Source organism: Aotus nancymaae, unplaced genomic scaffold (genome assembly GCF_030222135.1).
Source record: "Aotus nancymaae isolate 86718 unplaced genomic scaffold, 86718_ANA_hifiasm-v0.15.2.pri h1tg000090l, whole genome shotgun sequence".
Lineage (NCBI taxonomy): Eukaryota > Metazoa > Chordata > Mammalia > Primates > Aotidae > Aotus > Aotus nancymaae.
Window position 1 is genome coordinate 106967 of NW_026988505.1, and position 10135 is coordinate 117101.

The following is a 10135-nucleotide window of genomic DNA, read 5'->3' on the forward strand; positions in this document are numbered from 1 at the left end:
AATGATGACAAAGGCACTAGGATTAGAAAGAGGGATGTCAGGGAGGGATTATAAAAGTCATAAATATGTTCAAGGCTGAGAAAAACTGTTTTTGATGAGGAGAGACACATACAAAGAAACAAATGGAGCTTCCAGCAATAAAACAAAATAAGAATGTGAATAAAAAATATTCTGAACTGAATTAATGGCATATGACAGGATTGAAGAAAAGATCAATAAATCTGTATATTAATACAAACAGACGAAGAAATAACACAAGGCAGAGAAAAGCTGGATAAACAATGAACAGTGTGCTGTGCAGAAATATCAAGGAATCTATCACCTGTGTGTGTTTAAAGGCAGAAAGAAGTTGAAAGGGAAAGGATAAAGAAAATAATCCTTCTCAAAAAAAAAAAAAGAAAGAAAGAAAGAAAATAGCCTATTTTTGTAAATTTGGTGAGACTATAACACAATTTGGTACTTAAAGACATCCAAGAAGAATAACTATAAAGAAAACAAGAGCAAGGATATTAGAATTATATTAGTCCATTTTCACACTACTCTAAAAACTACTAGTTGAGACTGAGTATTTTTTAAAAAAGGTTTAATTGACTAATGTTCTGCAGGCTTCACGGGAAGCATAGCTATGAGGCCTCAGGAAACTCACAATCATTGGTAAGGTGAAGAGGCATCAAGCAAGTCTTACATGTGGCAGGCGAGAGAGAGAGGGAGAGAGAGAGAGAGGAGAGAGAGGGAGGGAGGGAGGGAGAAGGGGAGGAGAGAGAGAGAGAGAGAGAGAGAGCGAGCGAGCGAGCGCACGTGTGTGCAGGGGAAACTGCCAATCATAAAAACATCAGATCTTGTTAGAATTCACTCACTATCATGAGAACAGCATGTGGGAAACCAACAGTAGGATCCAGTCGCCTCCCACCAGGGCCCACCGCCCACACTGGGGATTATGTCCAGTCGCCTCCCACCAGGTCCAGCGCCCACACTGGGGATTATGGGGATTACAATTCGAGTTAAGACTTGGGTGGGGAAACCAAACAATATCAATAATCAAATTATTTTCAATCAAAAATAATGAGAAGGTTTTTCTTTTTTTCTTTTTGACAGTCTTGCTCTGTTGCCCAGGCTGGAGTGCAGTGGCACAATCTCGGCTCACTGAAACCTCTGCCTCCCAGGTTTAAGCAATTCTTCTGCCTCAGCCTCCTCAGTAGCTGAGTAGCTGGGACTACAGGCACACACCACCAGGCCCCGCTATTATTTTTTTTAGTAGAGATGGGGTTTTACCACACTGGCCAGGCTGGTTTTGAACTCCTGATCTCGTGATCCTCCCACCTTGGCCTCCCAAAGTGCTGGGACTATAGGTGTGAACAACCACACCCAGCTGCGAAAATCTTAGAGAAGACACAAGGCTTACAGAAGAATGAAAAATAAAGTGATTAAGTGCCAAAAGAAGAAACACATGTCAAGACAGAACACATACAAGCAAAAAATACATTTCTAAAATTATGGTAAACACATATTCCATTAATAAGTAAAGGCATTTTCTAATAACAACAAAAACTAAGAGATTTCCTCACTAGCAAACCTCTACTACAAAACAAGATCCAAATACATGCTGTCTGTAAAAAAAAACCCAATGTACAAACCAAATATAAAGACAAAGACAGCTTGATATAAAGGGATGGAAAGAACCACAGTATGAACACATTAATCTAATAGAAACATAATTAGTTGTATTGGCTAATTGACTCTAACTCAAAGTAGAGTTAAAAACAAGGTGTATAATCAGTGATTAAGAGAATGTTTTTCCCAGTGTTAAAGTGGTTAAGTCACCAGGGACAGATATTATTATTATTAAATTAGTATGCACCTAATAAGGGAATCTCAAAAATTTTAAAGATAAATTGATAGAACTGAGAGAAGAAAATGACAAATTAACAATTACAATGGGATATTTCAACACTTTTTTCTAATAGCTTTTTTGTTTTGTTTTTTGAAACTGAGTTTCACTCTTGTTAATCAGGCTGGAGTGCTGTGGTGCGATCTCGGCTCACTGCAACCTCCACCTCCCGGGTTCAAGCAATTCTCCTGCCTCAGCCTCCCAAGTAGCTGGGATTAAAGGTGCATGCCACTACACTCAGCTAATTTTTATATTTTTAGTAGAGACAGGATTTCACTATGTTGGCCAGTCTGGTCTCAAACTCCTGACCTTAGGTGATCCAACATCCTTGGTCTCCCAAAGTGCTGGAATTCCAGCTGTGAGCCACCACGCCTGGCCTCTCCTTGATATAGTTTTTTTGCAGACACATATATGTAAAGATGGAAAGGACATGAATAACAGTATCATCCACTGTGCCCTGTTTGAGATTTACAGGGCACTCCTCCCAATAACAGTAAAATGCATTAACACGTTACCTAAGAGAGCTCATACTGACCTAAGAAGCAAGTCTCAAAAAATCAAAATAAAGTCAAATGAAACATAATGTCTATCCGCAGCGGAATGTACGAAGCTGTCATGAAGAGGGAGTTGGAAAATTCTCTGAATATTAGGACGTTACCGAACATGTTTCTAATGAGTAAAAGGAGAAATTAGAAAATAATTTGAAGTGATAGCAAATGAAAACATAACAAAGTTTGTAGCAATACAGCTAACCCAGCGCTTGGAGAGAAATTAATAACCTTCACTGCTGTTACAATGGGAAGCAGAAAAATGCAGAAATACACAATCTAAGGTTTTATTGTAAAAATACCGGGGAAAAAAAGAACTAAACTGAAAGAAAATGAGTGAATAAAAAGAAAGTGGGCACGAAATAAAACATTAAAAATAAATAAATGAAAGCTAATTCCTTGAGAGAATGCATACAATTGTGAGAACTCTCACTAGGTTCATTACAAGGGGAAAAAAATCACAGTAAGTCTCAGGTGCACACCCAGGCTTCAGGCAGGCAGGAAACTGAGATTAGATCTGTGTTTTACGGTCATGTAGATGAGCCACCACAAGGTGGCGGTAACTGTATGCTCGTTCCTCACCCCCTGCAAGGCCAGGCCAGGCTCTGGACTCACTACTCAGCTCAGGAGCTGGGAGAGGTCGACAGTAGCTCCATGCACTGTGGCCTCAGGCAGAGCATTACTGTAGCTCTGGGACTGTAGGAGGATGAAGAGGGAGGTGATCAGGACACCATGGTGATTGTGTGGGGGTGGTTAGGAACACGGGCTTTGAAGAGAGGGGGATTTTATTTCTTTTATTTTTATTTATTTATTTATTTATTTATTTTTTATTACATTTTAGATTTTGGGGTACATGTGAAGAACATGCAAGATTGTTGCATAGGTGCATACGTGGCAGTGTGATTTGCTGCCTTCCTCCCCTTCACCTATATGTGGCATTTCTCCCCATGCTATCTCTCCCCAACTCCCCACCCCGCACTGTCCCTCCCGTATTTCCCCCCAACAGACCCCAGTGTATAGTGCTCCCCTCCCTGTGTCCATGTGTTCTCATTGTTCAATACCCGCCTATGAGTGAGAACATGCGGTGTTTGATTTTGTGTTCTTGTGTCAGTTTGCTGAGAATGATGGTTTCCAGGTTCATCCATGTCCCTACAAAGGATGCGAACTCATTTTTGATGGCTGCATAATATTCCATGGTGCATATGTGCCACATTTTCCCTGTCCAGTCTATCATCGATGGGCATTTGGGTTGGTTCCAGGTCTTTGCTATTGTAAACTGTGCTGCAATGAACATTCGTGTGCATGTGTCCTTATAGTAGAACGATTTATAATCCTTTGGATATATAAATCGTCAAATGGAATTTCTATTTCTAGGTCCTTGAGGAATCGCCACACTGTCTTCCACAATGGTTGAACTAATTTACACTCCCACCAACAGTGTAAAAGTGTTCCTATTTCTCCACATCCTCTCTAGCATCTGTTGTCTCCAGATTTTTTAATGATCGCCATTCTAACTGGCCTGAGATGGTATCTCAATGTAGTTTTGATTTGCATTTCTCTAATGACCAGTGATGATGAGCATTTTTTTCATGTTTTTTGGCCTCATGTATCAATAAATACAAGAGCTGGTTTTTTGAAAAGATCAACAAAATAGACAGACCACTAGCCAGATTAATAAAAAAGAAAGAGACAATAACCAAATAGATGCAATAAAAAATGATAAAGGGGATATCACCACAGATTCCACAGAAATTCAAACCATCATCAGAGATTATTACAAACAACTCTATGCACATAAACTAGAAAACCTGGAAGAAATGGATAAATTCCTGGACAGTTGCCTCCTCCCAAGCCTAAACCAGGAAGAAGTCGAAACCTTGAATAGACCAATAACAAGGTCTGAAGTCGAGGCAGCAATTAAGAGCCTACCACCCAAAAAAAAAAGCCCAGGTCCAGATGGGTTCACAGCCGAATTCTACCAGACATACAAAGAGGAGCTGGTACCATTCCTTCTGAAACTATTCCAAATAATCCAAAAAGAGGGAATCCTTCCCAAATCATTTTATGAGGATTTTATTTCTAATTGCATCTCTGCCACTTAGAAATAGGTGACCTTTAACATGTCCTCTAACCTTTCTAGGCCCCAGGATCTGTCTCTGTAAACTTGGGTAATACCAGCCTGGCAGGTTTGCTTCTGAGGATTCAGTGAGATAACTTGTATGAAAATGGCCACGGCGGGGCTGGCTACAAAATTCCCAAGGCTCAGTGCAAAACGGAAATGCAGAGGAGCATGGTTTAAAGAGCAGAAAAAGAAAGTGTAATGAACGCAGTTAGGATGGCAATCTTTTTTTCAAGCAAATATTTTTCATTAATGAAAAATTTAATAGTTATACAGGAGTAACAACAAAATCTTACAAATCTCCACAGAAATTAATTCCATAGTTTTATAAACAATACTTCTTTATTAATTGGATTTAGATGAATCAATTTTTCTGGCCCACTTCTTGTCAATTAATTTATTAAGTCATCAAACTTTATACCTTGAGCAACTTCATTTTATCTTTTGAGAAGAATCTGCTAAAACAACTTTCTGGAATATATTCTAAGCTATGACAACATGCCAATAAATTCTTTTGAAACAAATTTTAGTGTATCTGGAGCTGGTGATTCTTGTGAAACAATTTTTCTCAAAAGATGTAACTCTTTAAACAAATCAGTTTTATGTAAATTTTAATTTAATTTTAAGTGTAAATTTCACCAATGGAATTTTGAAGCATCTTCTGACATATTCTGTAAGTTGCAGGGGCCCGCAGATGACCAATTGTAACATCATGATTTATAACTTATTCAAAACCTGTTTATGAATTCTATTGTTGTGTATTTAATAACAAGAAAAACTTAATTTTTAAAATTGCCCTCCTTGTTAATAATTGATTAATCAGATTTTTCTTTTCTTTTTTTTTTTTTGACAAGTTCTCTATTTTGACAAGTGCAGTAGTATAGTATAGCTCACTACAGCTTGGACTCATGTGATCCACCAACCTCAGCCTACCAAGCTGCTAGGACTATGAGCATGTGACACCATGGCCAGCTAATCTTTCTCTTATTATCATTATTATTCTTTGTAGAGATGGTGTCTAGTTATACTTCCCAGGCTAGTATCCAACACCTGACCTCAAGCAATCCTCTGACCTCAGTCTCACAACGTGCTAGGATAACAGGCATGAACCACCATGTCTGGCCCATCAGAAATTTTACAAATATCGCATCCATCTCTGTTAAATGTGACTATCGTTACATGTTTAATTTCTATTTCTGAGCCTTGGATAACTCCTTGAAGAACTCTAAACTCTCTGAAGAATTCCAGTAACTCCCTGGTATACTTTATTTCAATGTCCATGGGCACACTTTTCTTTTGTGACTATCTACTCCCAATCTGCTATGTATCTGAGCACCTATGCTTCCTGTCCTGGGGTTCAGGTCAGGGGGTAAGTACTTGTGCAGAAGCTCCAAGGATGACTCCGAGGAAAAGCAGGCACAGAGGTGTCTCTGCTGCCTCCACACAGACACCCTCCTTTCACCCCAGGGCTGAGGATACTGCGGCTGCTGCTGCTGCCACCTCCCATCCCCGTCCCTTGCCATCTTCCTTCCCGGTGCAGGCGTGCCTGGGCTGCTCCAAGGATGCCCATGCTCAGGGCAGCAAGTTCCAGCATGTGGCCTTCATGCCCCAGGCCTGGGCCCGCCCACCTCGTCTCCCCTCATAGCCACTCTGCTCATGTGCACACTCCATTGTCTCAGTGGGCTTCACTTACAAAACACAAGTTCTAAGAAAAAAACAAGAAAGGAAGCTGTCAGCAGAGCCTGACACCAGGCACCGGCCCTTCCGAGAGAGGTCTCCGTGTCCCTGCCCAGCCCTCAAGCCCATGAAGCTGGCCCTGCCTCCACAGCTGAGAACCAGTAAAACTGCTTCTGTTCTTTACCATTGAGGACACAGTGCAGAGAAACTTTGTTTCCTAAACCACAGATATGAAAGACTTTGCTTTCTAGGAGCCTACTTCTAAGAATGAGGCTTCCCACACTTGCCCAGGGAACTCAACCGTTTTGCCACAAAGAGCGAGGCTGGAATTCTCTCCTCGGTTCCAGGAAAGAGGTTTGGGGACACAGCAGGGCTTCTCATGTTCCATAATAGACAGCACAGTGAGTATATTTCTCAGTCAGGCTTGATGGTTTCCCTTTTACAATCTGGCTTTGCTTTTAGCTCATTAAGAAAATAAAAATCAGTCATTTATACTTTTCCAGATCTTCACGTCTCCAAATCCTAGAATTGCTGAATCTCTGCTTTTGGTGAAGAACCCCGTTTGTGCGCCAGTGGATGGTCTTCCTTGCTGAAGCAAGATAATAACCCTACCTTTAAGACAAAGGTGCCCCTCCACTGGTACTTGTTAAACAGACTTAATCACCAGGATGAACATGGATGTGACGGAGTCCCACTGGACTGTGCCAGGAAAAAAGAAGCAGGTGCAACCACAGGAATTTTCATTAGGAAGAGTTCGCCCAGTTCTCCTGGAGCAACCAGGCCCATGTTACCTAAGCCTCAGTGACTTCTTCCCAGGGACACAGACGTGCAGCATTTCACAGCGACTTTCTTATTTCAGAGCAATTTCACCTCCTTAACAAGGCCTTACAAATGGACTGAGACAGAGAGAGGACAAAAGGTATAAAACCAAAATGCTATCAACTGGTTCCTGGGATTGCAACAGGATTAGAGGAGAAATTCACACTCTTCTATGCGTGAGTTTTTAAATGCGAGTGTATTACTTTTATAACAATACTGCTAAGCATAGGAGTCAGTAAGAATGTATCAATCAAGATTGATGCCACACATGAAAGAGATGGCAACCAGTCTCTTAATTCAAACTCTAAGCCCCACTAAGGCCCTTCTCATAGTGCCATGACGTTTCCTTAAGAATATTTACTCAACAAACAAAGAAACACGACAACCTAATTCAATGTGTGAATCTAGATCAAACATGTATCCAGAAAAATCGACCGCCATGAAGCCATCGTTGGAACAACTGGAGCAATGTGAAATATTGACAAGATAATAAATAACACTGAGGAATTATTTTTCTTAACGTGTGTGAATTGTATTGCGTTCGATGTGGGGGTTTTTCCTCATATGTAAGAGATTCATGCTGAGATAATTACAGTAAAGTGTTATGATGTTTGCCTCTTTCTAACTTTAAACAAACTTATCACACAAAGGTTCTCACATGATTGGATATTTCTCTACTTTGTACACGATTATTCTCACTCTGCACAGAAAGGCTCTTAACTTCTCATCTGGTGGTGTCAAGCACTAAAATCCTGATGTTAACAGAATAGTAGTACAAATGCCTCAGTGACTGAAGTTGAAAGCAGAACATTGGTACATGACTCTTGTACCCAGCATCAGCAATGTACAACGTCTTATTCAAAAGTATAAATTACCTGTAGGCATGAATAATGACCGCACTAAACCATTATATATTTTGTCAACCGAAACCAGTAGCTGATGGTTATTGTGGTTTCTCAAACATCAGCCAGACTTTTCTTCATTTTTTCCAACTGACTTCTCTGAAGTTATTGGTGAGGAACACTGCCCTGGGCTTCCTTTCACAATTTGTTAATAAAGGTAGAGCACTCTTCTAGGAATTAGAACAGGCCACCTCCCATACCACCTCCCATTCCACACATTGCGCCCATTCCAGGGCCATTCTCTTCTTTAGGAATTTGTGACAACAACATCTGATCTAATTAACAGAGAGCCTATGCCAGCAGCAGCCAATAAGCAGTTCTCACAACCTTTGTTGGGTCAATAATTCCTTTTTCCACCATATTCAGAAAATCTCCCACCATAGTATCATAACCAACTTCTGAGGAACTTTGCAAAATTTTCTCAACTATCAAAGGTCCTTCAACACCTGCATTCTTAGCCATGGTCACTGGCTGGAATTTTGTGTGTTCTTTTAATAATTTCTATACCAGTTTTTTTATCTTCATTAGCTGGAGTCAATGAGTCCAAGGCTGGAATGCACAGAAGCAGGGCACAACCCCCTCCCAGAACAATGCCTTCTTCAACAGCTGCTCTTGTAGCATTAAGGGCACCTGGAACTCTTCGTTTTCATTCACTTCAGCATCACGTGTCCCACCAACCTTCAGCACAGCTATTTCATCTGAAACTTGTGCCAGTTGTTGAGTTTTTCATTTTCATATTCACTAGTTGTGACATCTAACTGCTGCACAATTTCTTGAATACGTTTTTCAATTTGAGCCTTGTTACCCTTCTTTTCCTTTTAAGAGCATGGCAGCATCTTTGATCACAGTGACCTCTCCAACTTCTCCTAAGTCACGAGGCTGAACATCTTCAAGATTTAGGGTCAACCCCTCTTTTCCAGACACTGCACCACCAGTAGCAATAGCCGTATCTTCAAGCTGGTTCTTTCTATTGTCACCAAACCCTGGAGCCTTGACTGCCACTAGCTGAAGACCAACCTTTAGCCTATTCAAGATGAGTGTGCTTAGAGCTTCTCCATCAATATCTTCAGTGATTATGACCAAAGGCTTACAGTGAGCATTGGCAATTTCAAGAGTGGATACAATGGACTGCATACTAGACATTTTCTTTTCATTCAACAGAACATAGGTATCCGGGAATTCACATTCCTGACCTTTGATGTATTAATAAAGTATGGAGAAATATATCCTTGGTCACACTTTTATGCCTTCAACAATTTGTAATTCATCAGTGTTTTTCCATTCTTTACTGTGATGACACCCTTTCTTCCAAGCTTCTTCACTGCATCAGAGATGATGTTACCAATTTCTTTGTCTCTGTTTGAAGAAATCGTAGCAACTTGCACAACTTCAAGGGTGGTCACAGGTTTAGATTGCTTTTTAAGTTCAGCAATTAGAGCACCACCAGCTAACATCACACTTCTCCAGACTTCCACTGGATTAGCACCTTTGCTAATCTTCTCGGAGTCTTACTTGGAAATAGAGCGTACCAGTACAATAGCAGTGGTAGTGCCATCCCCAAAGTCTTTATCTGGGTTACTGGCAACATCTTGAACAAGTCTAGCTCCAACATTTTTATATTTATCCTTTAACTCAATTGACTTTGCAACAGTCACACCATTTTTTGTTACTTTGGGACCTCCCCAGCTTTGCTCAATAATCATTGTTCTTCCCTTTGGCCCCAGCGTAATGGCTACAGCATCAGGTAAAAGGTCTAGGCCTTGAAGCATTAAGGCTCAGGCATCTGCACCAAATTTTACATCTTTGGCATCAGCCCCAGTGAGATGAGGAGCCAGGACTGTGGATGCCAGTCTGATCTGGCAAAGACTGTGGGTAACAGAAGCATTTCTGCAGGGCGGCAGCAGGACACACACGTGGCGAGGCAGGTCATTGGCAGCAAGTGAGGGCCGTCTCTTACTTTCTAAATGTGACGTAGCAAATATACAAAAAAACATAAATTATTAATTTAGGCAGAGCGCATAAAGGCTTTATTTCATAGTCCATTTCTCTGTATGCTTTCTTTACCAGGAAGAAATAGTTTTAGTGTCAGGAATGAATGAGTCTGCCCCTCAAATCCAGCCTGCTTAACACACAGGAAATCAAAGTCCTGATAATTGGAGTGACTCCCTGGTGACTGAGCTCC

General features: G+C 40.8%; 1 pseudogene; it reads right to left on the reverse strand.

Annotated features, from left to right (window-relative positions):
- Positions 1-8130: 8130 nt before the first annotated feature.
- On the reverse strand, positions 8131-9407 carry LOC105720680 (60 kDa heat shock protein, mitochondrial-like; annotated as a pseudogene).
- Between the last annotated feature and the right edge of the window lie 728 nt (positions 9408-10135).